The following is a 24,462-nucleotide window of genomic DNA, read 5'->3' on the forward strand; positions in this document are numbered from 1 at the left end:
TTCTTTTCCTATACCCTCTGTATAAATGCCACAGAATGCTGACTCTATCCTTTTCTCTTCCACAGCACTATTGCCTCCGTTACTGTATAACAAGCATGTGAAACTCGCGAGCTGCGAGCCACATGCAGCTCCACAACAAATATTTTTGCAGCCCAGCCAATATAACGGTATGTAAGAAACGTTTTAATAAAAATGTCGTAACTTAATTTTTACAATATCCTGTTATACATAATTATTAATAACGAACTACAACGTTCACTAATGACTCATTACTATAATCGTGTTGCATTCATGTCCCTTACGTGCAGGCGCACCACTTCTCTCCACTAATACTAGCAACGAATATTTTAGCAGCCGATTGCCACATCATTAGTCTTGGACTGACTTGTTTGATGTGTGCAACAGGAAATATTTCGTTTTCGGAGAACAAGAAAAATAGGTTTATTTGTGTTACACTTATTAATTTGTGCAGTTATTCAGTGTCTGGTAAGTTAATGTTCAAGAAAAAACATTAATTTTTATTAAAATACTAGAAGCCCAATGCACAAAGATTCGTGCAAGAATGGGCCTTCCTTTCCCTGGCTGCCAGCACCGCCTTTCCGCTCCGGCCCGCAGCTGCCTCTTTCCACTCCGTTCCCGCCTTCCCACGCTGCCCAGAGGCCCTGAGCGGCTGCGTATGCAAATTAACCCGCCATCTTTGTTGGGTTAATTTGCATACTCACTGATTGGTTGGTGGGCGTCACAAAGGTACGGTCAATTTGCATCTTTCTCTTTTATTAGTGTAGATTCTATTATTTTATGTTAACAATTACTCATTTATTTCAGCCCTATGTATGCAGCATGTCTCTATTGAAATAAACCTATGTTTCTATGAAAACTGAAGCTTTTGTTTTTTTTGCGGTCCACATAAACTTAAACCTTGTTTATTTGGCCTGTGTTAGCCTTTGAGTTTGACATGCTTGCTGCATAACCTCTGAAAGGCGTCCCTATTCCAGACACTCCTCTTTCACATACTTGCAAAATTAACGACCTCACTAGTCTAAAATCCTGAATGGTCCTCCATAGCCATCTGTTCTGCAAGAGTTAAGTCTGGAAAAGCCCCTGCCTGTCTTTCTATTTCATGTCCTTCTCATCAGCAAAAAAAAAACAAGTGCAGTTCTCTCAACCTACAATGCTGTTGCATTGTTTGTGTTCTAGCATATCCTGCTATCTCTGGTTATCTAGTCAAAGAAATTCCTTATTCTTTGAACTGTAGATTAGCTTCACCTTCTCTGTGAAACCTTCCGTGACACAACACTCTTTGTGAGGATAAGTTACCATTCTCTCCCTTCTTAGTCCTACTATTTTATCTTACACTATCTCTATTACACTTATCACTTAGTATATAACTTAGCTGAGTGGGGATTCATTGATAGAACGAACGAAGTCATATTTACTTGTGTTATTTTTATATATTTGTAAATTACTTTTTTTTTCAAGTACAGCTTACTTTCAATATTATTTTGTATAGGTCTCAGGTGTACAGCACAGTAGTTAGACATTCATATACTTTACAAAGTATTCCCCCTGATATTTCCAGTACCCACCTGACACCATACATAATTATTGCAATATTATTGACTATATTCCCTATGCTGTATTTATTTACACCCCCATGACTATCTTATAACTACCAATTTGTACTTCTTAATCCCTTCACCTCTTTCACCTAGTCTCCCAAATCCCCTCCCCTTCTCTGGCAACCACCATTGGGCTCGCTGTGTCTGAGTCTGTTTCAATTTTGATTATCATAGACCATATTTCTAAGCATAAACTTTAGCATATGTTAAAAGTATATGCTCTGGAAGGTCAGGGACTGAGTCAATTTTACTTTCTATTGTATGTCTGTCCCTTTCCTACAAGTGCCAAGTACGACTGACTGAGTTCGTTTGGAGATATTTTAAGTGGTAAATTTGATACAGATTTGTTTTCTTTAGGAATAAGGAAGGTAATTATTTTCCAGAATAAGTAGTGATCATCAGACATGTGTGCCATACACTTGCTTTCATGTCTGGGGGGTACAGAGACTTCCACCTAAGCCCTGCTTCCCAGAGACAAGAGTTCCTGGGAGTTGACACTTGTACTCCCCAGCCAGAAGGACAGGGATACAACCATGCATACAAATTTTAAAATTATTCCAGCCCTAGCTGGTTTGGCTCAGTGGATAGAGCCTCGGCCTGCGGCAGGGTCCCTCCCAGGTTTGATTCCGGTCAAGGGCACATGCCTGGGTTGTGGGCTGGATCCCCAGCAGGGGGCGTGCAGGAGGCAGCCAATCAATGATTCTCATCATTGGTTTCTATATCTCTCTCCCTCTCCCTTCTTCTTTGAAATCAATAAAAATATATTTTTAAGAAAAAATATTCCATAAGTATAATGACACTAAGAAGTCCCTAGAAAACTACTGGCAGGATGAAAAAGACTGCTTTCTCTTGATCTTCCCTTAAAACTTTTATGACCATTAATTAAATTCCTTCAAAATTCTTAGATTCCATAAAAATAGGTATTAAATAAAACATTATAGTTACAGTACATGCTACATTTAGGGAAAAGAAAAGCTGACAAGCAATTTGATAATAATCCACTAACTCTCCCCATCATTCATTAAAATTAACGTAAAAGTATCAGCTCTTTTGACAGTTTCAGTCATGACAGTTTCTATAGGAAACTGGAAACTTGTCACTTAGTAAATGACTAACTGCAAGGAAAACAATAAGTCAGTGTCATTTTATAATTCTTAGTGTGTTTTGCTTATAGAAGTCACACATTACAAACCACACTGAGGAGTGTTCCTAAAATAAAGAAGGAACTAGAACACCTTATTTCTTCTTCCTCAGAGGAAAGGCTTTGTTCTCACAAAAGTTAATTGAATTCTTGTCTTTGGTCCCTTTTTTCTCTATGTTCTCTATTAACTGACCTCTTTTTTCTTTCCTCCTCCTCTAACTTGCCCTTCTTTCCTTAGCCCTAACAACTTTTATTATTGAAACCAAGAGTCCTGTCAAGCTCTTAACACATGAAGCGCCATGTCAGTCCCAGGTGACTGACACTATACATTCCATCTGGACCGGTCAGTCACGGGTGCCGCCAGCGTATCGGTGAAATCGGATATCGCGGGCTAAACGGAAAGGAAGACAAAAAGGCTTGGCGCTTAACATGGTAAGTTAAATACACTACCTACTTGATGCCAAATATCCACCAATCAATATATATAAAAGGCTAAGCGACCGTCTGACTGGTAGCTATGATGTGCACTGACCACCAGGGGGCAGATGCTCAACGCAGGAGAGCTGTGGTGACTTGGCAGCGGCGGCTCTTGGGTGATGCACCCCGGAACCAGAGAGGAGGGAACTCGATTCTGGGGTGTGTCACCCAAGAACCACCCTCTCATAATCCGAGACCCCTCGGGGGATGTCAGAGAGCCTGTTTCAGCCCAATCCCCATAGGACAGGCCGAGGGACCCCCTGCCAGAGGGGCCCAGCTCACTCTGCAGATGCCCTTCAAGCCAAGGCGCCGCCTCAGGTGCGGCCAGCTGGGGAGGGACCACAGGTTGGCTCCAGGGCATGTCCAGCCCATCTCCCCCAATCCTGCCCCGCCAGCCACCTTCTAATTAATTTCCTTTCAATGTGCATGAATCCATGCACCGGGTCACTAGTTTTATCAAAAAACATTTCAGATCACTGTTTTTACTATCACTACCAATGTCTGATTTCTCTGCTACAGTAGCAAAGTCTTTATTCACAAGTAGTTAATATACTGTATCCTTACTATGTATCTCAGTGCTTGACAAAATGCAAATGTTCAGTCAAATAGTATTAATTTTATTTTTAAAAACTCTAGTTTAAACAGACTGTATAATAAAATGCTATATTATCTGCACTGTTCCTGCAACCATCTTATAAAAATATCACTAGATAATTAAAATAAATCTTTGAAAGAATATTCTTGGACTTACTAATTTTAAGTTGCCTAAAGAAATATTATTTTCATAAAATGTTGTCTTCTCTTTGCAAACCAGATTCAATTTTTACTAGTAAATGTCACCTAAAGTTAACCATGGTGTACAGTATGATCCTGCACAACAGCTGTAAATTATAAAACTACCTCTCCTCTACCAACATTCTTATTTCCTTAGTATCTGACCTCAGCCAAGTAGTAAGGAGAAAAGCAATAATTATCTGCTTAAATGATTCACATTTAAGGCATAAGTAACTGATGGGCTTAAATATGTACAAAAGCAGGTTAACAATGTACAACAATGTACAAAAGCAGGTTAACAAAATGGCATTTTAACAGAAATATGTTTAAGATAGAATTAAACTGCAATCCAAGTGTTGTCAAGGTAGTAGTAGCACCTTCCATCTCACCACAACTCAAGGTATGTGTCTGGCTAGCTGCCTATTCTACAGGAAGGAAATATTTGAAATAGAGCTTTTATTTGTCATGAGTAAAGACAATCCATGATCTGGTAAAAATTATCAAAACCTGTATTTGTCATTTTAGCTGCCTCTAAGCGTCCCTTTCTCCCACCTCCTAAGTTCTCTACCACCCCTAGGTTACCCTTCGTCCCTCCTGTCCCCAAGAGGCCACAGCCTTCCAGTTTCCCCTATCAAAACAGAAAAGAACTTAAACAGTAACTGCACTCAGTCTTTTAACAGACTTGCTTTGTATTTTAAGGCAGCTAGAAGAAACGTTCACCTTTTGGGTTGACTTGGTTTAACTGAGGGTGTAGGAGCTTTGTTTTTATTTTGCTGAGTCCGCTAGGAAATCGTTTTAGTAATGACAAGACTAGGCTAGCTGGGTCAAAAGAGTTGACTAATAGGTAGGTTACTTGAGCTCTCCTTTGCTTTCTCCTCTCTTAACTTTATTGTTAGGAAGCTAAGAATCTCATATTCCACTGATCCAGATTCCATGTTCACGGTGTCTACTTCCTTCTCCTGGTTTAATATCCCCTTCCTTCTTTCAGAATGGGGTCATTTTGTATCTCCTCCTCCCCTCCAACCCCCAGCAGTCTATTCTCTTGCCCCAGAGTTCTTGAAGCCTCTGGCATGTGAGGAAACAGGGTGCATATAATTCATGAGTGGCTAGGTTGAGCTCATGGACTCCTCCAAAGTTAAATTCAAACAAAAGACCATCATACTCACTACACCCCATCCAGTTTATGTAAAAGTAAGATTCAGCATTTTTGTTTTTTACAGTGTGGCTGGGAAGGAGGTTGGAAGGGGGTAGTTTAATGATAACAGCCATTAAACAGTATGCAATACATGATAACAGAAAAATACTACCCACTGGCAATTTTATACATACTGGAGAAAGCAATGGGAAAGAAAATCTCGTAAAATTGGATGTTAAAGTTAATTACAATTATATATGTGAACTGTTTTTATTTCTGCCTATTATGTACCATAATAAACATGCATGTCATAAAAGATGGGTCAGATTAACTTTGTTTTACTTTAATGCAATTGAAACCTTTCCTTCAATCCACCCCTGTAACTTCATTCACTGTTGTCTGCAAACATAAGATGCTGATCCTCTTAAAACTTTTTTAAAATTTCTTTATTGTTGAAAGTATTACAGATGTTCCCGTCTTTCCCCCTCCATTGAGCCCCTCCATCCCGCACACACCCAAAACCTTTACCACACTGTTGTCTGTGTCCATGGGTTATGCATATCCTATATATTAAAAGCCTATGTGGCGTCACACCCTCAGTGACATCGTCACAAGTGGCCACCACAAGATGGCTGCACGCACAGCGGAGGCGGGGCCCAGCGGCTGCTCCGCACTGTGAGGACTGGGGGTCCTGTGGCTCCGTGCAGCACAGAGGAGGCCGGTCCCGGCGTCTCCACCGCCTCGTGCAGAGGAGGAGTGTCATGGCAAGGGCGGGCAGTTGTGGGCGATCAGGCCAGCAGGGGAGGGCAGTTGTGGGCGATCAGGCCGGCAGGAGAGCAGTTAGGCGTCAATCAGGCCAGCAGAGGAGCGGTTATGGGGTGATCAGGCTGGCAGGCAGAAGTGGTTAGGGGCAATCAGGCAGGCGAGCGGTTAGGAGGAAGCAGTCCCAGATTGAGAGAGGAATGTCCCAGAATGGAGAGGGTGCAGGCCGAGCTAAGGGACATCTCCTCTTCCCCCATGCATAAATTTCGTGCACCGGGCCTCTAGTATGCATATAAGTTCCTTGGCTAATCTCTTCCCACCCACCCCACCCCCTGCCTTCCCAGAGATTCCTGTCTCTTCCATGCTACTATGTCTCTGGACCTATTTTGTTCATCAGTTTATTCTGTTCATTAGATTCCACATATGCGTGAGATCATGTGATACTTGTCTTTCTCTGTCTTATTTTGCTTAGCATAATACTCTTCAGGTTGCTCCATGCTGTCTCAAAGGGTAAGAGATTCTTCTTTTTTTACAGCTGCATAGTATTTCATTGTATAAATGTACCACATCTTTTTTATCCACTCATCTACTGGTGGGCTCTTGAACTGTTTCCATATCTTAGCTATTGTAAATAGCACTGCTATGATCATAGGGGTGCATATATTCTCTCTGATTGCTGTTTTGGGATTCTTATGAAGTAAAAGACCTATACTAGAAAAGCTACAGAACATTGAAAAAAGAGATAGAATTAGACATAAATAAGTGGAGGAATATACCATGTTCATGGATTGGTAGAGTAAACATCATTATAATGTCCATACTATCCAAAGCAATCTATAGATTCAATGCAATCCCTATTAAAATACCAGCAGCACATTTCACAGATCTAGAACAAATATTCCAAAAATTTATATGGAACCAAAAAAGACCCCAAATAGCTGCAGCAGTCTTAAGAAAGAGGAACGAAGTTGGAGGTATCACAATACCAGATATTAAGTCATATTACAAAGCCACTATAATCAAAACAGCCTGGTAATGGCACAAGAACAGGCACATAGATCAATGGAACAGAACAGAGAACCCAGAAATCAACTCAAGCCATTACACTGAATTAATATTTGACAAAGGAGGCAAGAGCACACAATGGAGAAAAGAGAGTCTCTTCAATAAAAGGTGTTGCGAAAATTGGATAAGTACATGCAAAAAAATGAAAATAGACCAGCAACTTATACCTTACACAAGAATAAACTCAAAATGGGTAAAAGACTTAAATGTAAGTCGTGAAACCATAAAAATCCTAGAAGAAACCATAGGCAGCAAAATCTCAAGACATCTCTCATAGCAATATTTTTCTAATACATCTCCTTGGGCAAAGGAAACAAAGGATAAATAAGCAAATGGGATTGCATTAAAATAAATGCTTCTGCACAGCAAAAGAAACCATCAAAAAAATAAAAAGGGAGCCCACTGTATGGGAGAACATATTTGCCAATGATACAAATATAGAAAGAACTCACACAACTTAATAAAAGGAAGGCAAACAATCCAATTAAAAAATGGGCAAAGGACCTAAATAGACACTTCTCCAGAGAGGATATACAAATGGCCAAGAGATATATGAAGAAAATGCTCACAAAGTTGCTAATCATCATCAGAGAGGAAAACTAAAATGACAATGAGGTTTCACCTCACACCTGTCATAATGGCTACCATAAGCAAATCAATGAAGGACAGGTGCTATTGAGGATGTGGGGAAAAAACCCTAGTACACTGCTGGTGGGAATACAACCACTATGGAAAACACTATGGAGTTTCCTCAAAAAATTAAAAATGAAACTACCATTTGACCCAGTGATCCCACTTCTAGAATATATCCTAAGAATCTCTTAAGGCTTTTAAAAAACAATTACCAAGACACCATGCTGTCACACCAGAAGAGAGGCCAGCAACTTAGTGTACCACTTCTCAGACTGTCCATCTTGCAACCACAGTACTACTTGTATTCTTTCCCTGGTCCAACTATTCCTTATCTAGTTACTATAATTATTTCCCCAAAACATTTCTTACTACTGCTAGCTGATGAAGAACAGGTTGCTTCACAATAAGCAGTATCAAAATCTAAACTCTTAAATGGCTAAATGAAAAGATGCTCAAATTAATTCCTATTAAAAGATATGCACTACCTGACTGGCAAAGATAAAAAAATTTGGTAACACAGATATAGGGACACAGATGTTATCACATATCCCTGGATGATATGCAAAATGGTACATCGATTCGGGAGGGAAATTTGACAATATCTATCAAAATTACAAATGCAAGTACCCATTTCTAGGAATTTATTTTATTATATACCTACCTGCCCCACCAATGTGTGGAATAATATATACAAAGTTATTCATTGCAGTATCACTGTAAAGACAAAATCATAATAATAATAATAGCAAACACCTACTTAGCACTTAGTATAGTGACACTGTTCTAAGCACTTTACACATATATTCTCTCATTTAATCCTCCCAACAAACAATCCCAGGAGGTAATTACTATCAACAGCCCCACTGTACAGATAGAGAAACTAAGAGGTCAAGTAAGTGTAGCCCAAGATCACAGAACTAGTGTGGAGCCAGGATGTGAATCTAGGTAGTGTAGTTCCAGAGCCTATTTTCTTACCTGTTAGGATGTACTAAACCAGGGGTCCTCAAACTTTTTAAACAGGGGGCCAGTTCATTGTCCCTCAGACAGTTGGAGGGCCAGACTACAGTTTTAAAAAAAAACTATGAACAAATTCCTATGCACACTGCTAAGTCGACTGCTAAGCAGGACAGGCAGCGGCGGCAAAAACACCCGGCGGGCCGGATAAATGTCCTCGGCGGGCCGCATGTGGCCCGCGGGCCGCAGTTTGAGGACCCCTGTACTAAACCACCTAAATGTATATCAATAAGGGAATAGTTGAATAAAATATATAAAAAACCCATCTAAAGGAATATTACATTTTTTAAAAAGAAAGTTCCTTTAATTCCCCCTTCCACTGTGAGGATAGGCTGAACTTAGTGAATCATTTCCCAAAATAAAGTATGGAAAAGGAAAAACAGTAACTTTACAGTGGAGAAACCTGACAAACACGACCTTAACCAAGTAATCTAAGTGAAGATCACCAGTAATGTCATTAATATATCAGGTATTCCCTTACGTGACATGATGACAAGGGCAATTCAACTTATTTCCAAAAATCCAAGGCACCATTCTAATCATCAGACAAACCCAAGTGGAGAGATGTTCTATAGAATATATGATCAGGACTTCTCAAAACTGTCAAAGTCATAAAAAAAAAAATCAGAACAGACTGAGAAACTGTCAGAGGAGACTAAGGAGACAGGACAACTAAACACAACGTGGTATTCTGGAGAAACCAAGATGGCGGCATAGGTAAACACCTGAACTTGCTGCCTCGCACAACAACTTCAAAACTACAACTAAAAGACAAAATGGACGTCATCCAGAACCTCAGAAAGGCTGGCTGAGTGGATATTCTACAACTAGAAGGAAAGACAAAAGCACACTGAGACTGAGAGGAGCTGCAGAAGTAAAGTGCGGAGGTACGGAGGCACGCACGTAAAAGGCTGGCAACTGAGTACACGGCTGTCTTTTTCAATCAGGAGGGAGACACAAGCTCCTGACTGCTCTGAACTCCAGTTCCAGGCGAGACTCTGGGGACCCAGACTCATACGGGGAGAAACTGGACTGTCTGGCAGCGGGCGGAACTCGAGGGCGGCTTTCTCTCAGAGGTGCTTGCAGCAATTACCAAGGCAAACTGAGACCGGGGAAGGCACACTGAGACCGGGGGCCTCTTAGGGCAGGGCCGACAGTCAGCCATTGCTGTTTGCTCCACCCTGAGACCCCGCCCCACCCAAGCTGTGCGTAGAGGTTTCTGCATATGAATGGCCTGGTCCTTTGAAATCTTAACTTACCTAACAAACTGCAGCTGAGTCAAGAGACCCAGAACATCCAAAAGAAGGCCCAAGGCCTCACAGCAGCCTGCATTGCTTCACAGCTGGGCCTCATCTGGGCACCTCCAAAACCCAAACAAAGAAGAGGAATCTGCAGATCTCTCCATAGCTTCCGCTGGGCGGCCTCAGGCAGAGGCTAAATTAGCACCTCCTTGGATATCCAAGAGCCAGGGTACTCAGGAGTCAGAGTAGGACCATCGAGATTACAACTACTCAGATCCATAAGGGACATACTCAGGGGGCAGACACAGTGAGCACCAAAGCCCCACTGAAGCAAGTCTTGCCTCATAAAGGTGTCTCCAGCACAGAAGTTCTCCCATTGTAGACACAGCTGATCCTAACAGCCAATTGGCCTGGAGGTCAATTTCTCCCAGTGATACTGACAACAATGAAGGCTTAACTACAAGAAGACTGTGCACACAGCCCGCAAAGGGATGCACCAAGAGTGTCCACCTCGGGTAACTGGGGAGGCTGAGCCACAGGGCCCTATAGGACACCTAGCACACAAGCCACTCTATCAACACAGGGAAGCAGCCAAAATGCAGAGACTAAGAAACAGGTCACAAATGAAAGAAATGGAGGAAAGCAAACTACTGGATATACAGTTCAAAACCACATTATAAGGTTACTCAAGAATCTTCTAGAAACCTCCGAGAAATTTAGTGAGACCCTCAAGGATATGAAAAAGGACCAACTAGAAATTAAGCATACACTGACTGAAATAAAGAATAATATACAGAGATCCAACAGCAGACTAGAGGATTGCAAGAATCAAGTCAAAGATTTGAAACAAAGAAGCAAAAAACACCCAACCCGAAAAGCAAAAAGCAAAAAGAATCCAAAAATATGAAGATAGTGTAAGGAGCCTCTGGGACAACTTTAAGCGTACCAACATCCGAATGATGGGGGTGCCAGAAGAAGAGAGAGAGCAAGATACTGAAAACCTATTTAAAGAAATAATGACAGAAAACTTCCCCCACCTGGTGAAAGAAATAGACTTACAAGTCCAGGAGGCACAGAGAACCCCAAACAAAAGGAATCCAAAGAGGACCACACCAACACACATCATAATTAAAATGCCAAGGGCAAAAGTCAAAGAGAGAATATTAAAAGCAGCAAGAGAAAAACAGTTAGTTACCTACAAGGGCGTACCCATACGATTATCTGCTGATTTCTCAACAGAGACTATGCAGGCCAGACGGGAGTGGCAAGAAATATTCAAAGTGATGAATAGCAAGAACCTACAACCAAGACTACTCTACCCAGCAAAGCTATCGTTCAGAATTGAAGGTCAGATAAAGAGCTTCACAGATAAGAAAAAGCTAAAGGAGTTCATCGCCGCCAAACCAGTATTATATGAAATGCTGAAAGGTATTCTTTAAGAAGAGGAAGAAGAAAAAGGTAAAGATAAAAATTATGAACAACAAATACATATCTATCAACAAGGAATCTAAAAATCAAGTGAATAAAAAATCTGATGAAAAGAATAAACTGGTGAATATAATAGAATCAGGGACATAGAAAGGGAGTGGACTGACAATCCTCGGGGGGAAGGGAGTGTGAGGGATGCTGGAAGAGACTGGACAAAAATCGTTCACCTATGGATGAGGACAGTGAGGGGGGGCAGAGTGTGGGGTGGGAACCAGGTGACGGGGAGCTATGGGGGAAAAAAGAGGAACAACTGTAATAATCTGAACAATAAAGATTTATTAAAAAATAAAAAATAAAAAGTAAAAAAATAATAAAAAAATAAACACAACGTGGTATTTTGGATGGGATTGTGGAAGAATTCCCACACCTCCTTCTTCACTTTTCCCACCAACTTCATTTCTGCTTAACCACTGCAGACATTTCATTGCAGCTGAACCAACCTAACTGCCAACCTCCCAAAATAACTAGCTTGTTTCCCAAATCCACATCTCACCTGGCAAAACCTAACTCTAAACTTAAAAAGTCACTCACCCATTATACTATCCAGTATCCTGTATATTTTGTCTATAATAGGGATGGCAAACACTGGCCATCAATATTCCTACACCCATGACAACAACATTGCTCAAGGATCACAATAGCCCTTCCCACTAAATCCACATGGTGCCTCTAACTACTTCTTAAGGCAGTGTTCCATTCAGCCACCATTATCAATCAAAGCTGGCCCATGAAATAAACCCATTGCCATATATGGTCTTGACTATATTAATCTCTTTGCCTTGATATGTTCCTTCTTGGATTTCATGTATACCCCTATCTTATTCTGAAAAGGATTAATGAGACTTATAAGACTACATGAACCATAAAAGTTAATAAATTAAACAATAAAAGCGAAAGAATAAAGACACCAATAATGGTGCCAAACCAAGGCTAAGCAAAATGCACAGCATAAAACCTGTATGCCCACTCTGGGGTGTTCCACAAGCCTGGCTCTGGCTTTCTAACAGCCATCACAAAAAAGAGAACCCAGTCCACAATCCAGGAGATAAACAGCAAAATACTGAAAAGAGGAACTAATCTTGATACTTATTCCAAACAGTTCTTTGTGTACAGCAAAGAGAACACTATAGAATGAACAAGACATACAAGACACACAACTGCCAGTTTTCAAAGGGTTGGGTTACTCTGATAGTATCCATCAGGAGAGACCTATCGTATCTTAACAAAGCCCAATGCAGTTAAAGTGATTTTACAAAGAGCAAGTGCAAGTTTTCAAAACCCTCTGTGTCCTTTTACTTGGTTTCCTCCTTCATTGCCTCCCAAACTAAAAATATACTCTTTGAAGACAAGAACCATGTTTTCTACCTCTTACATATAGCTCCACATGCTTTGTATTCTGTAAATAAAAAAAATAAAAAAAAAAGTGGCCTTCAATACCAGTGAGAATTTCCACAGTGCAATTCAGTCACTCTGATAAAAATTCTGTACCCTAAACATAGGAATTCCCACTTCTAATCAACAGAATAAAAATGATAACTGAAGCCTCAACAGAACTGCTAAACCTTCTATACTAAGACTGAATCACAATTTATTTTGCAATATCCTAAGGCATTTTTTTGGGGGGGGGGGTTTGCATATCCCTAGCACAAGGCTTGCAGCAATGCAAAATCAGTATCACAGAATCTGATCAAATAAAATGAAACCCATAGCAAAAGCTTTGGCAAACCCTATCAAAGGAAAGACAATATCACTACCTTTTAAGAATACAATCAATAGCTCTTTACAAACCAGCTGACAAAGGCAGGTTCATTTTTTAAACGACTCTGCAAGTCTGCTAGTGGATAATGAATTATAACGTAGATATTCCCTACTTCTTTCAAAGAGTTTATAGTTTCAATAAATGCCAAACTGCCATAGAACTGTACTTCTCACCTCTTCCATACACACACATTCTCTCTCTCTGTCTCTCTCTCTCTCTCTCTCTCTCTCTCTCTCTCACACACACACACACACACACACACACACACACTCATCAAACAAGCTTGTATTTCCCTTTATGACAACTACCTACTCCCTCTCCTTTACCTGGTCAAAGTAGAAATGCAATGAAGACTCATAAATTATTTAAGTAAAGCGGTTATAAGAAACACACATATTAAAAAACTTAAATTACTACTCTTAAGCACAGGCATTAGGACACATTAACAATCCTCTATTTATATTTGATTAATGGAAATCATTAATAAATTAGTAGCCTAATCATACATTGGTTTAGTTTTTTTATACACTTAGTGTTTCAGTTTGCAGTATTCTCTCCATTTGGTATTCGCTGTATGTAGACACATCCTATCATCCCAGCAGGGGAGTGCTGTAATGAATAAAAGAACATGGACAGGACTCGGGGGCTGGGGAGGAGGGTGGACACCCAATGGACTACAGAAAATCTAATTCCTGCACCTTTGTTTCTTCATCTATTAAAACGGGAAATGACAAATTATCTTTACCTGGTAGGATTATTGGGAAGATTAAATGAAGATTTGTTAAATTGCCTAATAAATGCATATAAAATAGAATCTCAGTAAGTGTTAGTTCTCTTACTCTCTTTTTACAGGTAAAGAAATAGAAGAAGGTGAGCAGGTGACTTGTCCAAGGCTAAATCTCTGATTTAGGGTCTAATGTCCTTTCCACTACACCACGAAGCCTTCAAACAGCAGAACCCAACACATCATGCTCATCAATGTTAGGCACTCAACACATGCAAAAATGTTTTTTAACAATTTGAATACCTATTAAGTGTCAGGCATTATACTAATATCTCTCCTCATACTTACCCTATAAAGTAAGTGCATTTATCCCATTTTACAGAGAGAAATTAACTTGTCCAAAGTCACAAGGCTTACAACTGATAATGTAAGATTAATCCAGATCTGTTTACTCCAGTACTTTTCCCACTATTCTGCCCCAAAAGCATGCAGGTAGTTAGAAATCATTTTTTTCCAAAATTAAATTTTAAATAGCCTGGAAATGTTTATAGTCTTCCAATTTATTAGTGGAAACCATCCCTATAGCTCCACAATTCTTTCTCCTTAAATTTGTTCTTGGTAGCTGAAACAATTTATAGTAATTAAGGTGACAAATTTACATTTATAGTTTAGTGTTATATTTTTTTTTCACTTTTATTAGATGCAACTTCATATATTGTCTCACATCTCTAATATTTCCAAGATTCCTGTGAGGTTGGACCATTACCATTTTACAGAATAGAAAACAGAAGTTTGAAGAGGGTAATTTGCCAAAAGTTATACAACTAGTAAGTGTAGGACTTTACTCTGGATCTTTCTAAGAGAAAAGCGCATATACTTCTGCATCCATTGATTCATTTAATCATTTGCATTTGTCAACTTATCAGAGCTGAGAGAAGTGTGTATGGAAGGATTCCTTCACCAAACATGTAACAGAAAATAAGGTCTAAAACTTGATAAAACAATAAAAACAGGAAAAATGAGAAAGGTTGTCTTGGATTTCTTCCTTCGCCAAGGTTTTCAGGTGATTTCTAAAAGATGTTTACAGGGCAGATATTTTCAACTATTCCAGACAACAGAGAAAATAGGGATAGTTTACCAATTCATTCTTAATAGCTGGCTTAATTTTAACACCAAAACCAGGCAAGAATAGCAAACAAATATGTTTATCTTTTCTGATAATAGATGCAAAAGTCTTAATATATTTGAGTGAAAAACAAAGGATACATGTAGAAGAAAAACCATTGTGTATACACACATATGTACGTGAGTATGGTTGGATATATAAATGTATATTTGTACTTATGTACACAAAAATGCAAAGATATAGGTTTGTAATATAAATCTCAAACTGTTAATAATGATTACCTTGGAGTGAAAGAAATAAAGAGGACAAGAAGTAAATGGGAGATTTTCAACTTTAAGTCTATATACCCATTAATTATTTGAATTTTTATAACTAACACTAGAGGCCCGGTGCACGAAATTTGTGCACGGGGGAGGGGATGGGGGGGGCGCGCAAGGGGGCGGGGGGGGGGTGTCCCTCAGCCCAGCCTGCACCTACTCCAATCCAGGACTGCTGGCTCCCAACGGCTCGCCTGCCTGCCTGCCTGCCTGATTGCCCATAACTGCTTCTGCCTGCCAGCCTGGTCACCCCCTAACCACTCCCCTGCCAGCCTGATCGACACCTAACTGCTCCCCTGCTGGCCCGATTGCCCCTAACTGCCCTCCCCTGCTGGCCTGGTCACCCCAAACTGCCCTCCCCTGCCAGCCTGGTCACCCCTAACTGCCCTCCCCTGCTGACCTGATCACCCCTAACTGTCCTCCCCTGCCGGCATGGTCGCCCCCAACTGCCCTCCCCTGCAGGCCTGGACACCCTTAACTGCCCTCCCCTGCCGGCCTGGTCCCCCCCAACTGCCCTCCCCTGCAGGTCTGGTCCCCCGCAACTGCCCTCCCCTACTGGCCTGGTCGCCACCAACTGCCCTCCTCTGCGGGCCCGTTCATCCCTAATTGCCCTCCCCTGGAGGCCTGGTCCCTCCCAAGTGCCCTCCCCTGTAGGCCTGATCACCCACAACTGCCCTCCCCTGCTGGCCTGGTCCCCCTCAACTGCCCTACCCTGCAGGCCTGGTCGCCCCAACTGCCCTCCTCTGCCGGGCCGGTCACCCCTAACTGCCCTCCCCTGCTGGCCATCTTGTGGCAGCCATCTTGTGTCCACATGGGGGTGGCCATCTTTGACCATATGGGGGTGGCCATCTTGCATGTTGGAGTGACGGTCAATTTGCATATTAGGCTTTTATTACTATAGGATATATCATGTTTGACAATTAAGATACAAGTGAATAACAGGACCTAAATATTCATTTACTGTTATCTCCTCTACTTGTTATAGAAAAAAATAATTATTTTACTCACTCATTGGGCATTCCTTTATTTAATAAACACTCAGACTACAACTCTTGTCTGAACATCGAGCTTAGAGAAAGCACTTGTGCCAGCAGGTACTTAGAACCTATTTTTGTTGTTGTTGTTCATCCTCAACCGAGGATATTTTTTTTATTGATTTTTGGAGTGGAAGGGAGGGGAAAAGACAGAGAAAAGATTGACATGCGAGAGACACATCCAATGGCTGCCTCCAGAATGAGCCCCAACCAGCACCAGGAATCGAGCCTGCAATCTAGGTACATGCCGTTGACCGGAATCAAACCAGGGACTCTCAGTCCACAGGCCCACGCTCCAACCACTGAGTCAAAACTGTCTAGGAAACTATTTTGTTAAATCCAGGATGGAACAACATTTACTTCCTTCCATAACACACAGTGTTGAGTTTTAAATCAAGTTCTAATTTTTAACATTTATTAGTTTTCAGATCATATGCCAGGGTTAAGGAATATTTTCTTTTTCTGGAATTTGGACTACATTTATTCTAAAAGAGTGTACCAGATCATTTGTATTGCTTTGTGTATTTTTTTTCCAATAAAAAAAAGTATTTGTATTCACTTATTAAACAAAGGTTAGAGTCCTTTCTACGTGACAGGCACTATGCTGGACAATGGACATGCAAAGATGAATAAATAACATATGGGTTCTACCTACCCTTAGGAGTTAAGAATTCTGCATATGTCTGATCCAAACTAGTTCATAAAAACTGAAGCATATACCCTAGTAATCCTGCACTTCAAAGTGAAACTGGCAAGTCACTTAGTTAAAAAATAAGTTAATTTCAGTTTAATCCAGAAAAATGTTAATGTTTATGAAAAATGTTAAATTGTCCGATCACTTTAATATTAAAGGGAGAAAACAGAGAACATGGAAGTTGCAGGGGAAGAGAAAGCCCCATGTCCCAGGGCACAGTGGGTTCTAGGATTAGCTGTGCCACCGAGAAGCTGGGACTAGTTTAACTGCTCTGTTTCCCCACAGGAAGTATGCAAATCAGATCCACCTTATTAGGATAAGAAAAAAAAATTTATTTGAGAAAGCGTAACAAAATCTGGTGAATCTGAGGCACTGTGGCCATAACACCTGCTTTTTGTTGTTGTTTGGTTGATTGATTTATTATGCCCCGACTTTGGCAATGATTAGCCAGGCAAATCTGCAAAGACAATTTGAGTTCTGTATGCCTCACGAAGTGGAAAGAATGCAGGAAGTGGAGTCAGAAGACCTACGTTTATATTCACACCATTATTCTTACTAACTTTATAAGGTTAAAAAGGAGCAAATTACTTAACCTCTTTGCAACTTACTCTCCTAACAGTAAAACAGAAATAAATCTATCTTACAGTATTATTTCAAAGACTAAGAAAATACATGTGAAAACAAACAGAAATGATTATAAATCAAATAGACATTTTTCCAAAGAAGATATACAAATGGCCAATAAGAATAGGAACAGATGTTCAACATCATTAGCCATCAGGGCATTAGGGCAATGCAAATGAAAACCACAGATACCCCTTCCCGTTAGAAGGACTATCCTAGACAACATTTAACAAGTGTTGGAGAAAATGGAACCCTCACACTCTGTTGGTGAGAATGTAAAATGGTGCGGCAGCTATGAAAAAGCTTGGCAGTTCCTCAAGAAGTTAAACAGAGCTACCAAATGACTCAGTAACACCACATTGAAGTATTCACCCAACAGAACAGAAAGCCTATGTCCACACAAACACTTGTAAATAAGCGTTCATAGCAGCATTACTCAAAAAGTGGAAATGTGGTATATCCATATAATGGAATATTATTCAGCCATTAAAAGGAATGACGTATTGACATATGCATAATATGGAGGAATCCTGAAAATATTTTGCTAAGTGAAAGACACAAAGAGCCACATACTTTATGCTTCCATTTACATGAAATGTCCAGAAAAGGCAAATCCATAGATACAGAAAGTAGATAAGTGATTGCCAAATGCAGGAGAGAGAGACTAGGAATAATAGCCAATGGGTTTGGGGGTGTATTTTCAGGATGATGAAAATGTTCCTGAATGAGAGATATTTGTCCGACTTTATGAATATAATAATGCCACTGAACACTTTAAAAGAGTGGAGTCTAAACTATATGTTTTATCTCGATAAAGGAAAATGATTTCATAAATTTAAGTTTCTGCTACTTTTCATTAGTAAATATCCTACTTTTCTCAAGAGATTGTTCCTGTTGCTTATAACAGCTAGGAAAGCTCTCTGAAGTTCAATGTTACACGGATAAATGGTATCCTTAGTGAAGTCAAACCACTAATTATGCCAGAGAAACTTTCTACAGATCATATTAATTTGATATAATTTTATTTCTTCAAAAGAAAAGTCCTTATTAATATCAAGTGTGTTTTTAGGAAGTAGAGAAGAGCTTCAAGGAGTCTTTATTAAGCACATGAAAAACATAGGTCAAAATGTAGTATTTTCTGCTTTTTAAATTAGTAGACATCTAGTTTTCAGATATGCCTGTCCAGCAGAAACCCAAATAGGTGAATTCTGCAACCTCTACCACTTCACATGTTCTGCATTTTGCTGTCAGACTTCTAGGTCCAACCATCATCAGCTCCTAATCTCATCCACCCATTATTCCTTCCAACTATTCTTCACAGGGGTGCTTGGTAAACTCTTTAAATCCAATCAATGCATTCCCTAATGTGTGGGTATTTACAGAGTAGGCCCATTTTTTAAGGTTAGATTGTTTGAATAAACATACAGCAAAATTATTTCCTGGAATTTTGCATGTACAAACAATCTATAGAGTTGTGTAATGCTTTTTTTTTTTTTAAGTCCTTTGGGAATATTTTAATGCATTTGATCATGGGGTAAAAAGCAAGTCACCAACTTCTGTCCACATAAAGCTTCCTGGTTCTAGAACAAAGAAGTATTTTATTGCTCAAAGCAAAAGGAAGATATTTTCCTTCCATTTAGTATTGTTACACTAAAATAGCACACCAATGAAACCAGATAGGTAAAGAGCATGACCCAAGGTGTGTAAACAAAGATAAACCTTCTTCATTATGTATTCAACTTGGGGGAGGTTGAAAAAAGTTCCTCACGCCTAAGAAAATAAGGTTTGGTAAGCCAAAGAAAACCATATGGATTAATATTTTCCAACACGGGGGGCATTTTGAGTGGCGATTTTCATTGAAGGTTTGCCACCCCTTTGCTAGAATGCTTGGTGGGTGTAGTCGGCACGGACAAAATGTGAAGGTAGAGGTGACCTGTCAAATAGCCGCTATCAAGTGACTCCCTCCACCGCACTTCCAACTTCCAGGGTGAGGTCTGTGTACGGGCGAGATGTCAAAGCACCCAGCGAACCGCGGGGGCTGTGCCCACCGCGCATCCCAGGGTGCGATCCCACCCGCATCCTCAGGAGCCGAGCACACTGCGGTCCTAGCAACGAGTCCACCCTAACGTACAGAAAATAAATACATCACGAGAGACCTCTGCCGAGGTCCTGGCTCCCCTCCCTTTGTGGCTCCTCCGAAGGCTGAGGGATGTAAGCGTGCTGCAGGCCCGCGGGAGCCGAGCCGCACTCCGCGAGGGAGGCGTCCCGGAGGCTCGCGCAGCCCGGGGGCCTCGAGCCGGCGTCCCCCACCCACCCACCCACCCACCCGGCGGGCTGGGCGCCGGCCACACAAAGGAGCAGCCAGCCGCGGGCGCTGGGCGCGGGGACTCGCCCCCGGAGCCGGGCGCCCCATCTGGTCCCGCACACCGGAAAAGACGGATCAACGCCTAAACCTGTTGCACGATTCGGGTCCCTTTCACCCAGAAATGAAGCAGGGCGCTCAGGAGGGGAGACGCCAGCGGCCCGGGGCTTTGCGGGCCGCAGCCGCACCCCGCGGGCGGCGCGGAGGCAGGGACCGCCCGCCGGCTTCCCACCTCGGGCGCTTTGTCTGCGGCGGCGGCGGCGGCGGCGGCGGGGGCTGCGGGCGGGGGCGCCCTTCCCTGCGCCGCGCGGCCCGCGGGGGGAGAACGCCGGGCCCGCCGCCGCCGCCCCCGCCTCCGCCCGCCCGCGCTGGCCGCCGGCCGCCGCAGGGCCTGCACCCTCCTCTCGCCCGGGCCACGCGGCGGCCACACTCACCTGGCCGGCGCTGGCGCTGCGGACCGGCTCTCCCAGGCGGCGGGAGCGGACGCGGGGACGCCAACGGGACGCGGGAGGAGGGCGAGGCGGAGAGGGCGGGCTGGGGGCGGAGCGGGCCCGGGCGGCGGCGGCGGCGCGCAGGGCTCCAGTCACTCGCGGCAAACCGCGTCCGGCCCCTGCGTGCGTCAGGCGAGGGGCGGCGGCGCAGGCGGCCCGGCGACCTCCGATACCCGCGGTCCGACCCGCGTCCGCCCGACCCCGCACGCGCCGGGGTAGCGGCTGCGCAGAGACCCCGCCCAGCTGGGGGAGGGGGCGGGGCCGGGAGTGCCTAGGCGGCTGGGGGCTGGGGGCTGGGGGCGGCGCGGGGAGGGGGCCTCTTTGCACCCCGGGACCGTGCGTGCAGGTGGGAGCTGCCGAGCCGGCACCGTGGGTAGTGGAAGGAGCGCGGGACCCAGAGTCGGGAAACCTGGGCTGCAGGAGGGACCCGTCTGCTTGGCCCCTCGGCATTTGTTTTCTCTCCTCCTCCTGACATGTGCAGTAGGTTCAAGGATGTGGTGTGCAATTTTTCAAAATTCTAGCATTGGCATCCTCCTTTATTTTGGAATTCCTTTTCTCCCAAGTACCTACTGCCAGGAAATGCCTGGAGATGGTCCCCCCACCTGACCCCTGCCTGCGATGTGGCTGAAGGGTGAAGGCAGCTGGGAAGGTTGGCGCAGAATGGGTTGTAGCGAAGAAGGGCTGGATTCAAGGCCTTTGTTTTTCCTTGAGGATCTTCCCACTCGACAGTCCAAAATGGCCCTCAGACACGGGCTACTTCCCCATCTCCGCCGACTCTGGTTATTTTTCTCCAATGCACTGCCTTCATGGTCCCTATTCCTCTAATTTTATTGCGCAAGTCATTTTTATGTCATTTCCTGAATTCGGTTCAAAAGAGTCATCAGCGAATACAAACTCAGGGCAGCCATGTGTTCCCAATCCCGGGCATTCCATATTACTCAGTCTGCTACTCACTTCACTATCACCTAATTCCATGGCTAAAATCTCACCATTCCAACAACCAGGCCACTAAATTTCTCTCTGCTAAGGTTCTCCAATTTAAAATACCATGGAGGGATTCTTCCTCTTAATTCTGTGACTAACAAACAAGCTGTCTCCACTACTTTAGCCTCCTAGCCACTCTTCAGTTGGTCAAGCCTTTCTAATTTCCCTTCTGCTTCTGTCTCATATTATTGCCAGAGAATGCTCCAAAAACAGAGACTGCGTCTTTCAAGTCTTTCGGAGGCTCTCCACCTGGACAATTAGAATCAAGTTAATAATTACTATGATGTACCAGTCCTTTTACGATCTGATCCCTAGACCTCTTCAGCTCCATCTCTAACTCCCACCACATGTCTCACACAAAGCCTACAGGCTCTGTCTCTGTGCGGTGGTATATTTTTCCCCCATCTGAAATCCATCCCTCATTTAACCAGGTGAGCCGCCTCCTACTATCCTACAAAAGATAATGCAGCATTTCCTCTTTGGAATCTTCCCTGACTTCCCCTCCTGTCACCACACCCACATCCTCACCCTATACACTTATGCTGAATTAAATATTCTTTCCTTTCTGTTTTCAGAGAACTTTTTATCTCTTCTCTGTGTTAATCATTAGCACTCTCCTTTTGCCAGGTGGTCTTTTCTTACTAGACTGTGAGTTCCTTAAAAGGATAGAGATTTTCTGTTTACTTCATGTTTGGCTCCCAGACTGAGCACACAGCTCAGCTCTAAGAAGGTTCTCTTTAAATATTTGTTGAAGTGTTGATGTCATTATTCATTTCAACAAATACATGTTGGGCATCTACTCAACAAGAGGAGAAATACAGTACAATCCGTAGTCCCTGCCTTCCTTAGCCTTCCACAGTATTCTGTTCTCTGTTACTAGATGGCATTCTCTGCTTATCATTTTAAACCCTCTCCTACTGCCACTCACATTCTTTGCTTGTTTTAATAAAGCAAGAGCATGCCAAATAACTCACATTAGGAATTCACAAAACATTCCTGCCCTTCCTCTTTCCATACCCTCTAGTTCCACACTTTATTGCCCAGTTATTGGATGAGGGTAACTGCTGCAACAGAAAAAAAACGTTAGATTGTAAGTGCAGAGAATGAACTTTGGGTGCTGTAGTTATTTTCTAATAACCACAGAGAATGCACATAGTTCAATCACTTAAATTCACTTGGCCTCACTCCTGGAGGTCCTTTGGCTCTATGATTAGCATTCATTTTTAATATTTTGTTTAATAAGATAAGCATATCATTATATATATATATATAATTATAATATATATATATATATAAATTAAAGGGACTATCAGATCCTGGCAAAACAGCTGTCTAGCATATGCTTGAATTCCCGAGTGTAGGGAACCACTCACTACCTCACAATAGAATTCATCTTTGAACAGTCCTGCTGCTTGCTACATTGAACTGAAATGTGTCTCACTATACATTTAGTAGGTAGCTATGGTATTGGTAGAAACACCACTGAACTTAAACACAAAATGGTATCGTTGATAATTACCTAGCTGTATGACCTTGAACACTTGCAAAACAGCTCCAAGTGTGAGTTTGCTCAACTCTAAAAAGGGGGAAAGAAATAAGACGTTAAATCATTATTATAAATGTGAATACAATGTGTAGTAAGATGTCCAGTGAATCTGAAGCTAGTACTAATGAGTATTGAGTCCGGACAGCCCATTTCCCCTTCTGTACATAGCCTTTAAACATTTGAAGTCAGCAACCATAGCATCTGCCTTCTCAAACTGCCCTTCACTTAAATACCCCGTTTATCTTCTCCAAACACTCTCATCTAAACACCTCTTCAAATGTGGCATATAGAACTGACTTCAACATTCCAGCCATAAAGGGAGGAGTAGAGAAGTACAATTTTCTGCATTCTTTGAATGGTATTTCAAAATTCAGTTTGATTAATATTTTTCTACCATCCCATGCTGTTTTTATAAACATTGTTTTTGCCAACTAAAAACAAACAAAGATATCCCCAAAATATTTGTTCAGTCTTTAGCATGCAAACAGCTATAAAACTCTATCCCCTCCCATCTGTACTTGCACAGTTTAGTTTTGGAGACTGAGTGCAGATCTTTGTCATTTACTCTTCTTAAATACTATTATGGAAGTTTATGTACCAGGAGCCCCTATCCAATAGAAAGCAGGGAAATGAGAATTACATTTAAAACATATTCAGGGGTGGGAGGAAGGATTCCAACGTTTCTTGAAGCAACAAGTTCCTCAATTCCTAATTTCTCCCCTACAACTTCTCTTAGGCTTTTTATTAAATACCACATTTAAATATCTTCCAAAATTATATCACTTCTCACCCACAGTTTGCTTTATAGTGCACATTGCTCCCTGGAACTTCTGAAAAACTCCCTAAGCTAAGACAAACAGGTAATGCAATACCATTTTCCTGAAGCTCAGCAGGGTTAGGTAATTTACTGAACACTCCCTTTGCACCAAAACCTACTTCTTGGAGAAACTGCCTCCACACAGCTCCTGCTGAACTGGTGGCCCCAGGCAGTACTCTTCAGCTCTGGGAGGGCACCTGACCTATAAACAGTCAAGTCATACCTATTCAGAAATGACCTGGGGGCAAAACTCAATTCCAAAAAGCTGGTCCAATCAGACAATCAACTGGGGAAGCTGAAAACAAAAGGAGGCACTGAGGGTGGTGGCCTTGGGTGATGTCACCAGTGAGCAGAGGTTAATACCCGCCAATGGTACGCAGAAAACATCCCTTCACACATCCATTCACTCATTCCTTCAGTAAATATTTACTAAGCATCTTCTCTGGTTTAGGGGTTAGGAATACAATATGAGCAAAATACACCATACTTCTGCCACATGGATCTTGCATTCTGGTGGCTGAGAAAGGCAATAAACAATAAATAAGTCAAACAAAATCTTAGAAGGTGGTAAGTGTTGGATAAATATAACGCAGGGAAGAGGACTAGAACTGCCAAGGGGGTGGGGTACAATTTTT

The 24,462-nt window shown here is 42.2% G+C and overlaps 1 protein-coding gene across 1 annotated transcript in view; it reads right to left on the minus strand.

Moving 5' to 3' along the window:
* SESTD1 (SEC14 and spectrin domain containing 1) overlaps positions 1 to 20,666 on the minus strand; it is a 105,543-nt gene extending 84,877 nt beyond the window's left edge. Inside the window, exon 1 of the mRNA XM_054723245.1 lies at positions 20,424 to 20,666. The gene's annotated coding sequence lies outside the window, so the exon portion shown is untranslated. The remainder of the gene's footprint in view (positions 1 to 20,423) is intronic.
* Positions 20,667 to 24,462: the final 3,796 nt, after the last annotated feature.

The sequence above is a fragment of the Eptesicus fuscus genome, chromosome 11 (genome assembly GCF_027574615.1).
Source record: "Eptesicus fuscus isolate TK198812 chromosome 11, DD_ASM_mEF_20220401, whole genome shotgun sequence".
Taxonomy (NCBI): domain Eukaryota; kingdom Metazoa; phylum Chordata; class Mammalia; order Chiroptera; family Vespertilionidae; genus Eptesicus; species Eptesicus fuscus.